The sequence below is a fragment of the Elephas maximus genome, chromosome 11 (genome assembly GCF_024166365.1).
Source record: "Elephas maximus indicus isolate mEleMax1 chromosome 11, mEleMax1 primary haplotype, whole genome shotgun sequence".
NCBI lineage: Eukaryota > Metazoa > Chordata > Mammalia > Proboscidea > Elephantidae > Elephas > Elephas maximus.
Window position 1 is genome coordinate 82,982,733 of NC_064829.1, and position 15,103 is coordinate 82,997,835.

The following is a 15,103-nucleotide window of genomic DNA, read 5'->3' on the forward strand; positions in this document are numbered from 1 at the left end:
GAAATTAAAACCCATAACCTGTGGCATAATATCTCATAAGGAGGCAGATTTTAATTTGATCTGTAAAGAACGAGCCATTGTTTAACTAGGTGGATGTCTAAATAGAAGATACCACCCATCATAATGAATATAAACACCTGTTAACTCCTTAGGTGTGCTTGTGTGTGTGGGGGGGCCGGTCGATTCTGACTCAGAGTGACCCTATAGGACAGAGTAGAACTGTCCTGCACGGTTTCCAAGGAGCAGCTGGTGAATTCTAACTTCTGACCTTTCCGTAAACAGCCAAACACTTAACCACTGTGCCTTCAGGGCCCCTGTGTGGGGGATAGGGAGTGTAAAATTAAAAAAACCCACTGCCACTGAGTGAATAGCAACTCATAGCAATCCTATAGGACAGAGTAAAACTGCCCCATAGAGTTTCCAAGGCTGTCATCTTTACCGAAGCAGACCGCCACATCTTTCTCCCACGGAGTCACTGGTGGGTACCAACCGCCAATCTTTCGGTTATCAGCCGAGCACTTAACCACTGCGTCACTAGAGCTCCTTGTGTGTGGAGGGGGGGGGTATTAAGCTGCTGATCTAGAAAGAACGTTAGGGATTATCTAGTCCAGTCGGTCTTCTTGCAGAAGAAGGAGATGATCCTAGAATGTTGAATGACTCACCCAAGGACACTCAGCCGCTCAGTGGCAGAGCCAGAGTGGAACTGAGGTCTGTAGATAGTGCCTTTCCTGTTTGATTGTGGTGCTTCCAACTGTCTTCTTGGAAGTGGTCTAGTCATCCCACTCATTACAGCCAAACAGAATTTGGCATAAACCATTGGACGTGCTCACTTCACTGCCGATCTATCTATTGACGTTTCATTAGGGAGCCATGTGCATTTGCCAAGGATGACTGCTTTCATTAGCATGGAGACTAATACACTTTAAAAAGTTAATAACGTGAATATGTTTGATTTGGAATTATGCACACAAAAAACGCCTGCTTCACATGGCCGGCTTTCTATGTAATTTCACAAGAGTGACAGACCTGGGCTTTCTGGAATCTCAGAACAGCACACATTCTTAAGAAATGCTTACAGCCTCCCCCCTCCCCCACCATTTTTCCAGCAGTTTTTCCAACTAATGCACTTCAAAAACAACTGAAGTGGGCAACAACAATAAGTAATAACGACAAAACGAGTTTGATGTCAACTGGGTTTTTCTTTTCCCATTGTTTTGGTTTATATTCTCACTGGTGTCTACCCTTTATTTACTTATTTAGTGTGAGGACGGGGGTGGTGGGGGTAGAGTCTAGATCTAAATGGTTCAGTAGGAGTTTTCATGGTTAGGAACTTTATAACACTAACATGGAATCACCAGAACACTTTATTTTTTGGGGGGATGGGTGAGGCTATTCAAGGAGATAACACGCTTTCCCTCACACTGTTAAGCTCTTGGTGAACAATTTTGTGTGAGGCTGTGGCACTGGGTAAATACAGTTCACTAACTATTCTGGATCTTCTGTGCTGTCATGCCTATACCTGGGACGTCGTGGGCCCAGCCCAATTGGGAAGCTATATGAACCCTGTGACACTGAGTGTAGAGAAAATAGAGGAATTTTTTTTTTTTTAATGGATATGGGACTATCCTATCATTGATCCCAAAGAAACAATGTTTTGTTTCTAGAAATATATATATGATCTAGTATAAAAAAAATTTTTTTTCCTAAGATTTCCTAAGATTTTTTAAGATTTATCTATCCATGATCACTCTATATAAAGGACCAATTTGTATTTTCTTTCTAGGGTGGTCCTCAGCTCTTGGGAAAACACATGAATTTACTTAGAAGGTATTTCATATAGCTTGTCAGCTTGTTGTACTGTGGTGGCTTCCATGTTGCTATGATGCTGGAAGCTATATTACCGGTGTTTCAAATACCAGCAGGGTCACCCAGATTTTAGCGGAGTTTCCAGACTAAAACTGGGAAGAAAGGCCTGGTGATCTATTTTCGAAAGTTAGCCGGTGAAGACCCTATGGATCATAACAGAACATTGACTGATATAGTGCTGGAAGATGAGTCTTAGTTTCAAAGGCACTGAAAATGCACAGTGGCCACATCGATGGACTTGAGTATACCAACAATCAAGAAGATGGCACAGGACTGGGCAATATTTTGTTCCATTGTACATGGGGTCACCATGAGTTGGAGTAGGCTGGATGGCAACTAACGACAACAAATGAGACTCCCAAGTGCAGGTAACCAGCAGGCAGATGGGAGAGCACACCCACAGCTCAGTGGAGAGGTCTGAGCTAGAATTTATCAGCGAAGACTAAATGACATGGAAAATGTCACCATATTACCAGCTGTCCCCATAAGGCCCCTAGGAAAGGAAGGGATGTATCTGGAGAGAATTCCTTGGTAGACCCCATAGTTTATGTGCTTAGAGCTGGGGGAGCCTCATGGTGGGCAGAGCTATTCCTGGTGAGGCGTAGGAGTGGCACCCTTCCTGTTGCCACCCTCCCTGTGGAAAAGGGCCCCACTCATGTTATTTACTCTCTGGATGTTTAGTTCCATGGGGTTTTGGGGAAGAAACTCATCAGGGGGCATGGCCTCTTACCCAGGTTGTTTTGGGGCAGAACGGTGGCAGTACCAGAGGCTCAGGGGACTGAGAGGAGATGAGGCAGGAAGGATGGAGTTGTAGAAACGCTAGGGGCTCTGTGAAATTGGGCCACAATAAGCAGCAGCCCTGGGATTCATTGCTGATCCCAGCCATGACCCAGACCTTTTGTGCTGAGGGTGAAGCAGTGAGTAGAATGGACAACTCCCCTGCTCTCATGAGTGAAACACATGGCCCAAAACTTGGCAGGTTAAAGCAAACCAACATGTTATCTGCCATTTCTGAGGGCCAGGAGTCTAGCATTGAGTGGTTGGGTTCTCTGCTCAGGTTCCACTGGGTTGAAATCAAGGTGTTGGCCATCTGTGTTCTCATCTGGAGCTTGGGTGCTCTTCCCAACTCATCAGATTGTTGGAAGGACTCAGATCCCTGCGGCTGTGGGCTGAGGTTCCCATTTCATCTTGGCTGTCACCCTGAGGTCGCTCAGCTCTGACAGGTGCCCTCAGATCCTGCCATGAGGCCCATCAGAGCATGGGGGCTCACTTCTTCAATGCCTTCAATGCCTTTTGACTGGAGGTCGCTCTCAGCCCCTGCACGTGCCCTCAGGTCCTGCCACATGGCCCATCAGGGCATAGCAGCTCATTCTTCAATGCTTGCAGGAGAACCTCTCTCCGGCCTGCTCTGACCATCTTGCATAATGAAACAGAGTAGCAGGAGGGAATGTCCTGAAAGCCCTGTTACATAAAATGGCCTCATCCCCAGGGGTGAAACCCTCTCAGGTTCACAGTCCCGCCCACACTTCGGGGAGGGGGTCCCAGAGTGTGCATAGGCCCTGGGAGTGGGATCTTAGCATTGTGGCTACCACAGTGGGATAAAGCACAAGAGGTAAGTAATATTTCAGGTGAGGGAGGCATGAAGAAAACAAGGGGTGAGTAAGGGTGGCTCAGGGGAGGTGGCATGGGGCAGGTGCTGAGTGGAGGTGAAGTGAGAAGCAGTTTTCATGTGGGATTCTGGGAGACCCTTCAGGGAGGAGGAACAATGTACAGGGAGTGAGCTGCAGGTGACTTGTGCGTGGTGAGGACCGTGTCCCCAGGACTTGCAGTAGTGAGAAGTCAGAGCCTGGGTCAGACCTCCAAGGTCAAGGGCAGGGGAGGAATAAGAGGATGACAGGCACTGAGCAGAGTCCAGAGAAGCAGAGGAGACGTGCCAGCGCTGGTGTCCAGAAGCCAGGGGAAGGGGGTGCCAGCCATGTTGTTTGCAGAGAGGTCAGAGAACAAGGTTGCGAGGTGCCCCTCAGACTTGGCAACACTCAGTCATCAGGAATTTAAGGAGGAGCAGCAGTGTGGTGGTGAGTAAATTGAGGAACAAGTCTAGTGTTTTGCTGCATTCCCCTGTATTGTCTATGTTGTTGTTGTTAATCGCCATGGTGTCAACTCTGACTCATGGTGATCCCAGGCTTGCAGAGTAGAACTGTTCCATAGGGTTTTCAAGGTTCTGACCTTTCGAAAGCAGATAGCCTGGCCTTTCTTCTGAGGTACCTCCGGATGGGTTTGAACCTCCAACCTTTCAGAGCATGTTAAATCATTTGTACCAAAAAAGGCACTGCTATTTAGACTAGGTTCTCAGGAGGAGGGAGGGTTGAGGTCAATAGAAAAGGAAAGCCACCTTGGATTTTTTTTAGAGGAAAATTCAGTTTAAGGGGTGGGAAGGAGATGGGGCCTCGAAGCAGATGCCCAGTGCAGGAGTGAAATCTCATAATTAGCTTGTGCTTCACCTTGCTCGCGCTTCACCTTGGCGGCATCTCTAAGGAACCAGGAAGCCACCAGACAGATGGGGGACAGAGGAGCTCTTTAAACTTACTTTCAGAGTCGCAAAAAAAATCACTGTCCCTGGCCTCACTCTTCTCTAAGACAATCTTTCTCTCATAAAGGGCCTTGGGCTCCTTCCTTTCTGAGCCTGAATACTGTCATTGCTACGTGGCAATGTGATTGTACCTGGGAACTTGAAAGCATCCACTCTATTGATCCGTTGCCACTGAGGAAAAGGAAGGCATCACTTCTGACCATATTGACCAGGAGCTTTCCTCAAATAAAACAATTTGTTCTGCAATTGACTTTGTGCTGAGCAATATAATCAGCTTTTTTTCCTTTTAAAGAATAACTATTACATGATCAGAGACTGAAGAAAACTTCTGCGTTACTCGGTCCTTCCTTGTGGAAATGTAATTTAATGGAAGCAACACATGTATTTAGTAGAGACGTACAGCCAATATTACTACAGTGGTTTTTAAAAAAAAAAAAAAAAAGCCTTATTTTTTGGGGGGCGGGGTCTGCAATTCTCTGAAAATTTCTGAATCATAGCGAAACTCTGCTACGCAAACAGCTAAGCCTTCAGGGTCTACAAAGACTAAAACCAATTGTTTTAAACTACTGAATTTCCATAGTATTTACTAAAACTGCCCTAGACGTGTTATTAAAACATGAGCATTAGCATGCATTAAGAAGCAGCTGGGGAGTTTTATAAAACAAAGCTTCCTGGGTGCCTTCGCCAGCAATTCGGATGCAGTGGCTCTGGGGCGAGGCCTGAGAACATGCATTTCAAAAGTGGCCTCCATATTGCAGATGCTCCTGACCTGGAGAGGTAGCTGGGCTCTGAGGGGCATGGGCCTCAAGAGGAGGGCCCCCATCTGCCTCCTGTTCTGTCATAGCCCCCCCGGGCCTAGTACTGCCCAACATATACCAAAACCAAAACCATCGCTATCAAGTCAATTCCAACTCATAGCAAACTTTTAGGTCAGAGTAGAGCTGCCCCATAGAGTTTCCAAGGAGTGGCTGGTGAGTTTGAACCGCTGACCTTTTGGTTAGGAGCCATAGCACTTAACTACTTTGCCACCAGGGCTCTGGCTTGTTTTAGGAGCTCCAGTAATACATGTTTGAAAGACTGAAAGGGGCTGAGTTCAGTTAGTAAGCTTTGACAAAATCAGTCAAGGGGCCTAGACCAGAGGCAGGACCAAATCTCATATTGTCTGTTTCTGTTTCATGCGTCTGTTTTTCTGCTCTATTATATGTTCCTGGGCACGTGTGTTTGTGTGCGTGCGTGCTTGTGTGTGTGTGTGTGTGTGTAAAAAGACTGGTGCCGTTGGCAGTCCGTAGGCAGAAATTGACTGTTGGCAATCTTAGCAATCACAGAATCACTGGTTTTGCCGTTTCCCCCTTCTGTTTTCCAATTCATTTAAGGGCGCTTAAACACAGTTATAAAGTTTCAAACCCCAGTGCCTGACATGTTAATTCATAATTTGCCATAATCAGCACTTTCCCAAGAACAACGTTTTCAAGCCACGTACATGTAGTTGGGAGATCATTTGCATACTTAGGTTTTGCTGTTTAATGGAGTCGGGTCCTGAAGGAATTCTATAGGACCAATCTCCAGACAGGAAGGGAAAACCAAGATGTGGTGTGTACAAAACGGCATGGCAAATTGGCGCAAAGCCAGCAAGCTTACTTGCCACTGAGAAACAGCTGATTGTCTTTCATAACAGCTTTGGGTACAAAGTCTTTCCTAAGAATGTCATCTAGTTACAAAGTGAGACTGCAAAGAAACCTATTTCCCTTAAGCACTGTGTATGCTGTGAATGTAGCATTGCAAAGAGCTTTGCCAAATGAACTGGGGGGGAGTAAGGCCAATGCTTAGAGACAACCTAATGGTTCTTTTCTTCTATTGATTTCTGCGGCATCGGCCATGGCTCAGTCAGGGCTGTGCATTTCCTTCCTCATTTTCATCACTGTGAAATTCCCATTGTGGTGTTTCCTGGCTGTGTGGATATCCTGGTTGCTTAGTAGATCTGTTGTGCATCATAAAATATGGATTCCTCAAGGAGTAACCAAGAACAAAAGTAGTTTCCATGTAAGTAGTGCATGAGACTCTTTGGGGGTGTTGGCATTCACCCCTGTGACGCACTTTGTCAGGGCAACCGTTGTTGTGCCCATTTTACAGATGGAGACCTGGTGCTCAGAGAGGTAAAGGGAGGTGCCCAGTGCCACTTAGGCCATGTCTATGCTAAAGGAGAGTTTCAACTTGCTGTAAAGCGTTTGGTACAAATGGTCTCTCCCTCCCCCAAACTGTTCGTATTCTTTATAGTGCACCTTAGTGTGAATTATAAAACATGAAGGTAGTGAGTACGCTGTGATCATTAAAAACTTAGCCTTGAGTCAAAAAGACTTGGATTTGAGTCTTTGCTCTTTTACTTACTAGCTGTGCAGTATCCACAGCTATAAGCTCCATTAGTATTCTTCGTGTTGCAGAGTACTGTTGTTGTTGGGTGCCGTCAAGCTGATTCTGTCTCATAGCAACGCCATGTGACAGAGTAGAACTACCCCATAGGGTTTCCTAGGCTGTAATTTTTATGACAGTAGATTGCCAGGCCTTTTTCCCAAGGAGCCACTGGTAGGTTCAAACCATCGACCTTTTGGTTTGCAGCTGAGGGCTAAACCTTTGGGCAACCTGGGTTCCTTTAAAGAGTGCTAGTGCAGTTTAAATGGTGTTTATTTTTAGAATTATGATATTTCTCATGAAACCAAAACAGAGGATGTGACCAAGTCTCAGAAGTAAATGGAAATAGGGCCTAGAATTGTGTCCAAGTTTTAACTCTGCCTTTCATTTTGTCCTGTTCTGGGCATCTTACTCCCTCTCCCCTATCTTCACTTCTTTGGTCCACACAGCAGAAAAGATGACAGCTAACTGCTCCCAAGCTTTCCACACTGCAGTCCAGATACCCAAAGAGAGACTGAACTGACTATCTTGGGCCCAAGTCAAACACATTCCTGAGGAGGACTCATTTGTCCAGGTTTGGATGAACTCCCACTTACACTGATCAATTGTAGCTGGTGCCTGGCTGTATCAAGAACATGGATACTTCTATTGCAACCGTGTGAGTGGGGGAGGTGGAGAGACAGTTTCTGGCCATGGGGTTTTGGACAAACCACGCCATCAATGCCATGTTGTGAGTATGAACTGAAATAATACATATAACATCCAGATATTTTAAAACACTTCTATGAATGTTGTTGTTGTTAGGCGCTTGAGTTAATTTCAACTCATAGCATTCCCATGTGACAAAGTAGAACTGTCTCAAAGGCTTCTCTGGGCTGTAATCTTTACGAAAGCAGATCTCCAGCTCTTTTCCCCCACAGAACCTCTAGGTGGGTTCGAACTGCCAACCTTTTGGCTAGCAGCTGAGAGCTTAACTGTTGTGCCACCAGGGCTCCATTCCTCAATGAATATTGACCATTATTAATTAGAAAGCGTGCTAGATAGAGCAAAAAGGGAAGGAAAAGTGGTCAATAACCAAGAATAGAGCTGGACTTCTCATGTTAAAACTTGTGAACAGATAGAGTCCACTGTATCTTTACTGTTTAGCATTTTGACCTACTTCACTTATAGAGAAATTATAAAGAGGCTGATATCGAGATTAGCTGAAATTTAACAATTTTTCAGAGATTACTCAATCCCCCTGTGAATAAATTTTCTGTTTAATCTCCATATGTAACAGTTTGTGGGTGAAATGTCCATTAATTAGACCCAAGCCAGGGCAGAATTGGTAGGTTCAACCCCATTCTTCCTAATCAGCTTACCCATTTTTTCTTCTCTTCTTCATCTCCGTCTCCTGCTTGGCAATGCAGAGGCCTATGAGAAGGGGATTGGTTGTTTAAAGTAGTCCAAGGACATCTAACTAGGAATAATGGGATGGCATTCAGCAAGGGACTATTTATGCTGAATTATAAGAGAAATTTCCTAACAGTGAGATCTATTAGACTAGAAAATAGGCTCCCAAGGGAAGTAAGTGCCATTGGCTGAGTCATTTAAACTCTGGCTCAGGTCCATAAGTAAAAATAAATTTGGTTGTCTCATTTCATCTTCCATTTGTGTGGACTCTGCATCACTACCAAAAAGTTAGACAGAAAAGATGTCAAGTAATTGACAGAAGGAAGGACTGACAAACTGAGAAACTATTTATCCCTCATTTTTTGGACTACTTTATTATTATTATTTTTTGGTGTCCTTTCTAAAGTCCAGCCAACTAATTTTGAATCATTTCAGTAGGTGTTTCAGAAAGTCTCAAATATGCGAAGGCATGTCATTCCATTTTTCCAAGATGGTCCTACTTTCAAAGAGATCCAGTTTCAAAGGGCATCTGAAAGACAATGAGCAAGAGTTAACTGATTTTGGGTGCAGCCATCCTTGAAGCAGGGGCTCAGATGCAGCACCATGACATCCCATATCAAACATGACCACTCTGGGAGACAAGCCCTGAGCATTCAGCTAGTCTCTCTCAGTAATTCATGACCTCAATCCCTATGTCTTTAAAAATTAATGGAGACCATGTGTCCAGAATTTTGCTTCAGAAAATATTGTCAGTAATTGAAGAAGAGAAGAGAAAATGGGAGGGATGGTTAGGAAGACTGGAGTCGAAGCTACAAATTCCGCCCTGGCTTGCATCTACTCAATGAACATTTCAACAACAAAAAAGTTATGATGTTATTAATGCCATTAGTGTTATAATTTCTTATGGAGTGACACATATTTATCTCTTAAGCATTTTAACATGATGGGAAATATTTTCAGAGCCTTTGTGCATTAGTAAATTTCCTAGATAATTTGAAGTAGTCTAGAGCTTTTTTTTTTTAGAGCCCTGGTGGCACAGTAGTTAAGCGTTTGGCTGCTAATGAAAAGGTCAGCAGTTTGAATTCACCAGACCTCCTTGAAAACCCTATGAGGCAGTTCTATTCCATCCTATAGGGTCACTATGAGTCAGAACCGACTTGATGGCAACAGGTTGGTTTGTTTGTTTTGAGGGGGGAGGTCTCTGGGTGGTTCACATGGTTAACCAGAAGATTGGAGGTTCAAGGCCACCCAGAGGCACCTCAAAAGAAAGGCTTGGCCATCTCCTTCTGAAAGATCACAGTCATTGAAAACCCTGTGGAGCACAGTTCTACTCTGACACACATGGGGTCACCGTGAGTTGGAGTCGACTTGACAGCAGTTAGTAACTCATCACTCTACCAGTTAACCGATTGAATCTACCCATCCGCTACCGTCGAGTCAATTCTGACCCATAGCGACCCTAGAGAAAAAGCAGAACTGCCCCAGAGGGTTTCCAAGGAGCACCTGGTGGATTCGAACTGCTGACCTTCTGGTTAGCAACTGTAGCTCTTAACCACTAGGCCACCAGGGTTTCCAATGAAATCTACAGGGCACCCCAAAAGTAAAAGAACGTATCAGCACAAAGAAGTGGAGATGAATCTGCATTATTCACCAATTATTCACTTGAGTCACGGCACGTTTGCAGCTTTCCAAACTTAGAACAAATTTTTACCTAGCAAGGTAAAATATGCACACGCAAACATACTTTTGTATATTGGTAAACTGCTTCTGTAGAATTTTCACTTTTGTTTTCTTAGGATCTTGGAAGTGTTAGGAAGACAAGGAGAGGGAGAAAACAAAACAAAACAAAACAAAATAACAACTGTGTTTTTCATCCCATCACAATTCTTACTTCAGAATTGCACTTTTAAAAAAATTACTTTATTTTGGTGTTGTTGAAAATATACACAGCAAACATACATCAGTTCAACAATTTCTACATGCACAATTCTGTGACCTTGATAACATTCTTCAAGTTGTGCAACCATTTTCACTCTCCATTTCCAAATTTTTCCTCCCCCATCAACATAAACTAACTAAGCTTCCTATCTAATGTTTTGAGTTACTGTTGTCGGTTTGATCCCATATAGACAGTTCTTAAAAGAACACAATGCTCAAGGCAGACATTCTTTACTAGTTAAGCTGAACTGTTGTTTGGTTTTAAGAAGACTTCAGGGGATATTTTCAGTTTCAGTCTTAAGTTTTTAAAAATTGTCTCAGGGCAATAGTTTTGGAAGTTCGTTAGTCTTAATGGCTCCGGGAAGTCTGGATTCCAAGAGACGCTCAAACAGAATTATAGTTTTGATATGTGATTTTATTGGCTTGGGTATGGGTTTGCATGTATGGGGCAGAGACTCAAAATAACAGTGGGTCAAATGAGACAGAAGTGTGTTTCCCTCACCTAAGATTCTGTGTTGTCATGGTGGCTCTAGCTATCAAGTCACCAGGAGCAGGCTCTGCCTACCTTGTTGCTTCACCGTCTTTGAGTGGCCCTGCTCCACATTGTCCATCCATTCTTGCCACCAGGTCGGCACGCCAGGGGTTGGGAGGAAGACTCGTCTCACACTTTACTTCTGCTCATATTCCATCGGTCAGAACTTCTGCACGTGGCCAAACCTAGCTGCAAGGTAGGCTAGGGAGCATGATTTTTATTCCGTATGGCCATGTACTCAGCCAAATATTTGATTACTATAAAATAAAGAGACACTCGCCACTCGTCCACATTTTGTTGTTTATATTCTCTGGAGCCATCAGTTATTAAAGTGGCTGAAACTACGCCTTCTAATAATATTTCTTAGCCGGAAGGGGTATCTTTTTCCCTGTGGGGGCAGGAAGGCATTAAATCATTAATTGCCACTATGATGTAAAGTAGTTTTGCCCCGGAAAACCAGAATTGTTCATATTCTTGAGTTGCCAGACCAATTCTTTCAGTGTTTGAACATTTTAGTTTCAGCTTTCCTTCTCTTCCTTTATCACTTCTGTTTCAGGAGCATGAGTGCTGGGATTTACCAAGAAAGTACAAATATAATAGGAAGTACAAATCCGGCTTTCTAATAGTGGGTCTGCAGCTGCTGGGACTGTAAATACATCTGTTTTTGTGCTGGTTGGAACAACAAAGTATCCATTATGATGATTTGACGTAAATTCTAGCATCTCCTTCTGGGGCTGGCAGATCATTTACAAAAACTCAGGTATCTGATGTTACACATTTACTAGGTTCCAGTGAAATGAAATACCATTGAAAAATATGGTTGTCCCTATTTTTTGTTTAAAACAGTGTATAGAAGTCAACAATAACTTAATTACAGGGATAAATGGTAGGTGTGATAGTGACACGGGTTATTGATGGGCTCACTGCAAAATACCCAGCATTATTTCCCAATAATCACATAGTAACCGCCTGGTGATTTCATTAAGCACAATGGTAACTGCAGAGCAAGTCGCACATAGAACAACATGGTGAATTGCTTGAGTCACCGCTGTAAAATCTTCTCACAAAAGGAACACATTCCCTTGGCCTTGTAGTGACAAAAGAGAAAATGATGGGTTATCGTCAAATTCGAAGTAGCCGTATAAAAGAGCTTGGTGGATCTTACCAACAAGTATTTTTTTCATCTTGGCGAAATATGGATTAATCATCTTTTTAATATGCCTCTGTATTCAGTTTGCTAATATCTTGTGAGGATTTTTACATCATCAGGGATATAGAAGAATCCTGATCAAAAGGGAGAAAAATGCAGAACAGAACTTCAAATTCTCAATAAAATCAAGACATTTTGGAGTTCTTGAAGTTCAAAGAGCCCCAAAACTATTGCCCTGAGATAATCTTTAAACTTTAAACCAAAACTATCCCTCAAAGTCTTCTTTAAACCACCCCCCCCCGAAAAAAGCATACTTTAATTAGTAAAGTGTGTCTGCTTTGAACATTATATTCTTTTAAAGAATTATCTATGTGAGATCAAGCTGACAACAGCAACTTGGAAGATCACTGCTCGGGGGCAGTGAGTTTAATAATGGTGGTGGAATAACGTGGAAAAAGTGAGAATGATAGCACAACTTGAAGAATATAACCAAAGTCACTGTACATGTAGAAATTGTTGAAATGGTGTATCTTTGGATGTTTATAGTTTCACACACACATACAAAATACAGATTGATAGTGCTGCATAGAAAAGATTGATTTTCAGAAGATCGTAATTAAGATATTATTACTGAGTCCCTGGGTGGCCCAATGATTAATGAGCTTGGCTGCTAACCAGAAGGTTGGCAGTTCGAGCCCACCCAGAGACATCTCAAAAGAAAGATCCGGTGATCTACTTCTAGAAAATCAGTCACTGAAAACCCTGTGAAGCACAGTTCTACTCAGACACACATGGGCAGGCATGAGTCAGAGCTGGCTGGATGGCAACTGTTTTTTTATTGTTTACCAGGGATTCTACCAACATGTTGGAGTTGATAGTTCCTAAGAATGGAATCACACCAACCTGGATCTGGGTCGCAACCCCCAACTTCAGCTCTGTGACTGAGGTTCTCTGAGCCTAAGGTTGCTATTAAGATTCGGTAAAGTAACAAATGTGAAGTGTCTGCCACATGGCAACCATTTTATAATAATTAGTTTCCTTTCTTAATTCCTTCTGTGACTTGAATTGAAGGGCAGATCATGTGACTACTAAGACTCTTTCAATTTCCTAGTCAATATGCATACAATTTTGGACAGGTTTAGAAGTAGGATCAGCTCTGCTTAGAGCCAGATGGAATGGCTTAGATTGGCTCATTCATTCATTCATTTAGTCATTCAACAAATATTCATTCTGTTTCTACCATGTGCAAATGGGTCCTAGACCTTATTGGCCATTAGTTAATGTTGAACAGCAGCAACTCTAATTCCTGCTGACAGTTGCCTAACGGTGTCACATAAGAATTGTCATGGTTTTACCCAGTCAGATGTTCAACAGGAATTAATCCTTCCATCTTCCAATACACAACACACAGATTCTGGAAGGAAAGAAAGCAGATAGAAGATGGCAGGGCCGAATGAGGAGAGACAGCTCTGGGGCCACCCAAATGGAAGGAAGGGAAGAAAAGTTCTATAAAGACTGTGCTTCTAGGGGACTTTGAATGTTGACAGATGCAAAGGCCCAGGATGATCTACAAATGGCAGGAAAGGAGTAGCAATTCAAGACCAGAGTCGGGTCTGCGGATTCACTTAGGGTATCGGTTGACATGGGACCATTAGAAGACTCTGGTCAGAGCCAGAAACGTTGTCATGGTCTCAGCCACTCTGGCTGGGGGTTCTCACAATTACTTCACGGGGAGAGTAACCTTAGAATGCCACTGTATGGTTTTAGTAGTTTATTGGCTATTCTTATAATGAAGAAAAAAATGTATATATAATGAAACCATCTGTATTAAAAATACACAAGGTTCTGATTCTACTGAGGGAATTCAGTTATTCTTAACAAATTCTTCTGTTATTTTTATTAAATACAGGGTTGGAAAAGACTTTCAAGGTGAGAAAACCAGGAAAGCTGCTCCCCTGAACTTTCTGTCTTAGCCATGCTTGTTTTATCGGAATGCGCTCTGAGTCTGGAAGGTGCAGTGCTGGCCACCACGGGGGGACCCAGGCTGCAGAAGATGCAAATCCTCCCCTCGAGTGACTTAGGGTCTCGTAAGGGAGAAAGCATATGCAGAAAGTACTAAAATGCCGTGTAGGACTGGTCACCATCTTCTCTCTCCAATGCTGCTCATGCTCCTCTTAATATGTTATCTTGGTCAATGGCACCTCCATCCTCATCAGTGTTTCTGGGAGGACTGTGGGTGTCCCTGTTAGCTCTTGATCGCCTCTCATTCTCTCATAGCCAAGTAAACACCAAATCTGCTGTTTTTGCCTTTTCAGTGTATCCGGCATCTGCCCACTCCTTTTTATTCCCATTGCCCCTTCCTGAGTTCAGGAGGAAATCACCATCACTCATTTAATTGATTCTCCCGGCGTCTGACTGGTCTTCTTGTCTCCAGGCTCACCCAACTCCAGCTGTTTATCCATGGTGACCTTTCTGGGACACGAGTTACATCGTGACCTTCCCAGATTAACACCCTTCAAAGAGGTTTAGGAAGAACTGAGTAATCTGACCTCTGGGCTTGACATTTAAGTCTTTGCATTCCAGGCTGTAGTTCATGGAAAGCCAGGCTCTCTGTCTCTGTCTCTCTTCTAGGTCTTTGCACATGCAGTCGCCCCCTGGCTGATTCCAGCCAATGTTTTCACTCTCAACTTAGAAGCCACTATTTCTGGGATGCTGTCCTTGAACTCCTCCAAGCATAGATTAGGTCTCTCCCCTGTGTAACCCCACAGCATTTTTTATTCAACCTAATCATTACACCAACAGGCTTTATTATGATGATCTGTTTATATGGGTGTCTTCCTCAGCTAGACTGTTTCTTAGAGTCAAGCACTGTGGTCATTTACAATGTTCCCCATCACCCAGCACAGGGCTTAATCAAGAGCTGTTGATTGAATGAATGAATGAATGATTGGCAATGATCTCAGAAAAGGGCAATTACCTCCTGTTGGGGATTCAGGGAAGTTTTGTGGGAGTAGGGGTTTCATGTTGTACCTCAGTGGATGGTAGGAAGTACAGCTTCAGAAGTTTCAGTGAGCTGGGAAGAATGAGTTCGGTGGGGCGGGGGAGGGGGGCAGTAGGCATGAGGGGTGGACATTGGCAAGAGATCTGCACTTTTTTTTTTTAATTTATTGTGCTTTAAGTGAGAGCTTACAAGTCAAGTCAGTCATACAAAAACTTAAACACACCTTGC